The sequence below is a fragment of the Danio rerio genome, chromosome 25 (genome assembly GCF_052040795.2).
Source record: "Danio rerio strain M-AB ecotype USA chromosome 25, GRCz13ab, whole genome shotgun sequence".
Taxonomy (NCBI): Eukaryota; Metazoa; Chordata; class Actinopteri; order Cypriniformes; family Danionidae; genus Danio; species Danio rerio.
In genome coordinates, this window is record NC_141045.1 from 7,754,001 (window position 1) to 7,760,000 (window position 6,000).

Sequence of the window (6,000 nt, forward strand, 5' to 3'; positions counted from 1 at the left end):
CCGCCATTTTGTCATGGTCACGTGACCTACCTGCGTCAGTTGCGTCGCTTCAGTCACATTCATGAATTCTCTCACGGGGCATTATGGGATAGTGTAGCGTGCATGGGATGCGCACTTCACAATCTTGCCGGAAGTAGGAAGTTATCCGGGTACTTCTCGCCTACTGATTTTCGAATTCTATGAATTCGGACATACTACTCAGCTCGCATACTTATTTTAGCGTACTATATAGTATGGAAGTATGCGGTTTCGGATGCAGCCCATCTTTGGGTTGGTCTTAGGGGTTGAGGGCCTACCCCTGAGCCCCCCTTTTACAATTCAGGCCCGCAAACAGGTTTAATCTGATTCTGTAAAGTATAAAAATGATATGCATTTAAATAAATAAATAGATAAAAAGCTGCTGTTCCAATTGCAAACTTAATTTAATCCCATCCAGATGCCTAAATCAGCGTCAGTCTGACAGCCTTCTCAGAGAAAAAGACCACATCTATCCCCTGCCACACCACACTGAGGTGTTCTCACAAGGAAATTTACCTATTTCTGATTGGTCAGTTTAGTGGCGAATTATTCCGAGTTCGGTCAAACGAAAATGTACAGTATGAAAAATGGAGGCGTGGCACGCAACCACATCCTCTAAACCCAACCATCATTTGGTGGATAAGCAAATCGTGCTAAATAGTGCGAATGAGGTTGTACGAATTCATATGAATTAACCACTAAATCAAAAAGTTACAAATTACAGTGAGATTGTGTCGTCCTCCGGCTCCTGTTTTATGTTGATCGTATTAAAACAAAGAAAACAATCTGAAGTTGTTGGTTTGTATGTTATAAATACCATGATTTTACCGGTCTGGCCCACTTTGGAATAGATTTTCCTCCATGTGGCCCCTGAGCCAAAATGAGTTTGACTCCCCTGATGTAGTGCATCAAATCATACGCAGTATTTGTAGCTTGATTCTTAAATGAATATCTTTAATTAGTCGATTCGTTTAGAGAATAAAACGTATGTAGTGTGTACAGTAGTCTCCTGAATAAATGAATCGATGAGTCGATTCATTTAGTGAATCAATTCATATGTCATGATATTTTTTTAGTTTGACTCTTTATTGAATTACTTTAATGAGCTGATTCATTAAGCGAATAGAAAATATACAGTATGTACAGTAGTTTGACTCCTGAACGAATGATTGCTGTGAGTCGATTCATGTAGTGAATCAAATCATATGGTACAATATTTGTAGTTTCTTTACTGAATTCTTTTGAGCCGATTCGTTTAGCGAATAGAAAGTGTAGTTCGATTACCGAATGAATGTAGTGAGTCGATTCATAGTAAATCAAATCATACGGCAAGATATTTATCATTTGACTCCCTAATTAATTACAATTATAAGCTGATTCGTTTAGCAAATAGAAAATATGCAGTGTAGTTTGACTCCTGAATGAATGAATACAGTGAGCCAATTCATGTAGTGAATGAAATCATATGATATTTGTAGTTTGACTCTTTTAACGAATTACTTTAATGAGCTGATTTGTTTAGCGAATAGAAAATATGCATCATGCTGTGTAGTTTGACTCCCAAACGAATAAATGTAGTGAGTCGATTCATCTTGATTCAAATCATACGACAAGATATTGGTCATTTGACCAATAAATAGAAAATTGAATAGAAAATATGCAGTATGTACAGTAGTTTGACTCCTGAACGAATGAATGCAGTGAGTCGATTCATGTAGTGAATCAAATCATATGGTATAATGTTTGTAGTTTGACTTTTTAATGAATTACTTTAATGAGCTGATTTCTTTAGCGAATAGAAAACATGCAGCATGCAGTATAGTTTGACTCCTATAGCATCATGCAGTGACTCGATTCATGACTCTAAGCCGAAGAAAAATAAATGAATAATTTTACAACATATTTGAATATTATTATAGGTAAATTATTATATCATAACATCAATTACTGTCGTATTTGGCTAGCTGTGTAGCCAATGTGTAGTAACATAAAATGTGAGCAGTGTAAACCCCCCACTATGACCAATAAATACACAGACTGACAACCCCCAATGATAAAATCACAGTATGCATGCATGAAAAGCCCATAAGGATCCCATCATGCTTCTGATCTGGCAACATCCCAACGCAAGATAACAAATATGTGACTCTAAAAAGCGGGTCATCAGAGTGATAAAGGCTTTTTCAGGTGGCAAGTCGATTGAATATGAGATAAGCGTCTTTTCCAATGCAGGGCTTGTTTGTTTCTGAGAATATACATGCACTGGCCACTTTATTAGGTACACCTTACTAGTACCAGGCTGGATCTTCAGAACCGCCTCAATCCTTCATGGCATAGATTTAGCAAGGTACTGGAAATATTCCTCAGAGATTTTGCTCCATATTGACATGATAGCATCACGCAGTTGCTGCAGATTTGACGGCTGCACATCCATAATGCGAATGTCCAGTTCCACCACATCCCATTTGTGGATTGAGATCTGTCGAAGCCATTTGAGTACAGTGAACTTGTGTTCAAGAAACCAGTCTGAGATGATTGCGTTAACGAGCAGTCGAATGGGTGTACCTAATAAAGTGGCCGGTGAGTGTATATTAAAATATTCTCCAGGCCCAAATCTCTTTGAGTAAAGTAAAGGTAGAGACACAATTAAATGACAAAGCTTCACCTGAAACAATATAATCTATGTCTTCATCTTAGCTGCGGTCAGCATTATCCATCTTTCAGGGCAGATTTTCTCTCTCGGAGCCGCCTGCATAACCACACCTAACGGCAAAGCTGGTAAAAGTCATTTTGTGAGCATAAAAAATCAATATGTTTGGATCAATACAGTTGAAATGAAGGAACACAGGATAGATATTATGAGAAAGAAGGAGAGCAAGGGAGAGTAAATGTGATTTCGGCTCAACTCTACTGCGAGAATCAGCCTGTTTTGTGGCTTCAAAAATGAATTGCTAAAAATAAAGCCATAATAATGAACGCTTATTATTTACATGGTTTCACCTCGGCGTTTACAAGATGAAGTGTTAGAAATACGTTCCCCTGTTCTCGCTTAATATGCAGTGAAAGTCGTTTTAATGTTTATTCTGCTGTGATCGTGAAAACGCTGTCTGTGGCATTAGCAAAACATGCTAATTTGTTTGAGGATGCTGATTAGCTCAATAAACCAACATGTAACTATATAATTACTTCCAAAAAAACTCTCATGTATTGAAGATTGATTTGTCATACTCTGTTCACATAAGCAGTGAGGGAACAGATCAATGGAAATGTTAACAGCTTTCTGTAGGCGTTATAGATCACATACAGATAATGAATACATCCATGCTACATTAGAATCCCCTGTAAGATTAGATGCTTGGATAAATGGCTTTGCTGTATGTTTGGCTAATTGGCTGGTCTGCTTATACTGTTTGCTTAAAAAAAAAGTTTGGCTAGCGTGCTGTACCAATAGTGGTTGCTTCTAAAGCAAGTTAAGCTAATTTGCTGACTACCCTGCTAAAAAATCCAGCTTAAACCAGCCTAGACTGGTTGGCTGGTTTTAGCTGGTTGACCAGCCTAGTTTTAGAAGGGTTTTGGCTATTTCCAGCCTGGTCTTAGCTGGTCAGGCTGTAAAATGACCAGCTAAAGCCACCTTGACTAGCCTGTTTTAAGCTTGACATAGCTGGTTTTAACTGGGCTGCCAGCCTGGCTAGGCTGGTCAAGCTGGTTTTAGCTGGTCATCTCCCATAGATATCCACAGGTATTTACAAGCCTTAAATGGTATGTTCTGCTTGTAGTTATGTGTATTTGAATATCTGAAACCTAAAATAAATGTTATTTGATGACGTGCGCTCTAAATATTCTAATCACACCAGTGTGATCGTATGCTTCGTGGACCAGCCAAGGCTGATAACATGCGATATGCATGAAAGGGTTATAAGATTGGTTGTGTAATTTGCTAATGTGCTGGCTAGCATACTGTAACTAAACTGTTTGTTTTATAAACAATACTCAATAGGCTAATTATCTAGTTAGCATACCTATTAGCTAGGATTATGCTTCTATACTACTGTACAATTGAGATAACTGGATAGCTAACGATTTTCTAGGTATTCTCTCCATGAAAACATTTACAATGCATTAAAATCTTTGTAAAACTTCCAGCATTTGCAGCTTCGATGGTGTGTTAGTAGCTGAAAAAGAAAACTCCTCACTGTCATTCGCTTAATACTTTGTGTTTTGTAGGTACAGTAATTGCGAATTCCTCCTTCATTGGTTAGAGAAACCCTCGGGGTGACAGAAACAAAGAAAGTGCACAGTGTTATTGTACTGCGAGACCGTCCTGTTTGTCAAGCAGAAGTGTCACTGAGCTTCTTGTTGTGTATCCAGACTTTATTTCCCTGGAGTCACACCTGCTGGAGCCCCCGGAGCTCAGTGTGGTTCAGCGCTGGAGAAACGGCTGAGATATCTCGACTCAAAGAACACAAGGTCAGAGATCTGAGCTCTTTATGACATGGACAGTACATTTAAGCAGTGCATCAGACGGCAGACTTCAGTCAGACGCTGACAGCTACTGAAGCGTCATGTCAAATCTCTTGAAAAGACCACTGTAGGAGGTCGCCACCAGATTATATGGTGGTTCGGATTTGATGGAAGGCTAACAATCGGACAGCTTCAACCACTAAATGAAGCTGTCTGATTTTAGCTGTTAATAAAATCTGCCATGAAAAATGTTGGTAAACAAGCTTTTTTTCCTCTCCCTCAAGACAATAATAAGGTCATTAAGTGTTAATTGCGACTGTAAATCACCATGCAATATTGTTGACGGAAAAAAGTCTACGATGTAGTTTAAAATATTGCTACCTTAGCCATTTATTTTTGTCCAAAAAAAATCTTATAAATGGAAAAGACTATTATAAAGAATGCTGTACGAGCCTCTGATGCAAGCTTTTATGTGTGAGGTTGCCAGATATCTTTAAATCCCCCATGTAGAGCTGTCTCTCTTTTTTTCACAAGCCATTTGTGTTTTTCCACGCCAAAAAATGCAATTAAGAACTGTCCTGAAATGTGAAGGCTTCTGGTACACTTGTACAAACTTAATTCAATTCATCTTAACTTCTATAGTGATTTTACGATGTAGATTGTGTCATAGGAGTTCTGGTTGAATTGAAACTGCTTCAGTCCAGTTTTCAGAGATGAAGTTCAGTTTATTTTTATTTACTTTATTTATTTAGGGACAATGTACAACATGACATGTTGTGCCAGAGTTAGCTATAGTTAATTTACATCTGTAGACCCCGGGCAGGATGTTAAAAAATAATACATTATACACTTACAATACAATACATGCAATGCATCATTATCAATAAAATGAAATCAAATCAGTGGCTGCATATTTGATTTTGTTTCAGCCAAAATTTAAGAACAGTTTTAAAATAATTAAAAGTGCTACTCTCTTTGATATGCACTGGTGTTTTATTCCATCTTTCTGCTGCTCTGACTGAAAAAAAAGAGATTGTCCAAAAGCAGTTCTTTTAAGTTTAACTGAACTATCACCTCTAACCGATGACCAGGTGTGTCTTATATTGTCCTTGCCGACAATCACACATTGTTTAAGGGGTGGTGGTGCAAGATCATTAAATATTTTGTACATTAAACATACATCAGCATAAAATAAGAAACTGTTTAATGTTAATATTTTTTGTTGTGCAATACAGTAACAATGATGATAGCTCCTTGGCGTTTTAGCTAAATTTTATAGTTTACAGTTTGTTTATATATAACATACAATGGTTTTATTGCTGTAATGTTAGTGTGGGACCAGCTTGTAGCACAATAAGATAAGTGAGGTAAAATCATTGTATTCATAACTTTAGCAGCAGCAGCCATGGGTAACTGATGCCTAATGTTTCTATAAATCCTCAGGTTTGCTCCTAGCACTTTTGGAAACCTTCTTAATGTTTTTGTATTATTATTATTATTTATTTAAATTAGAGTCAATAA

General features: G+C 37.3%; 1 long non-coding RNA gene across 5 annotated transcripts in view; it reads left to right on the top strand.

Moving 5' to 3' along the window:
• The window catches only part of LOC147830780 (uncharacterized), a 227,584-nt gene that overhangs the window by 3,898 nt on the left and 217,686 nt on the right, over positions 1-6,000 (top strand). For all 5 annotated transcript variants that reach the window (XR_015526075.1, XR_015526073.1, XR_015526072.1 and 2 more), the window contains exon 2: positions 4,387-4,485. This is a non-coding gene — a long non-coding RNA (uncharacterized LOC147830780). The remainder of the gene's footprint in view (positions 1-4,386; positions 4,486-6,000) is intronic.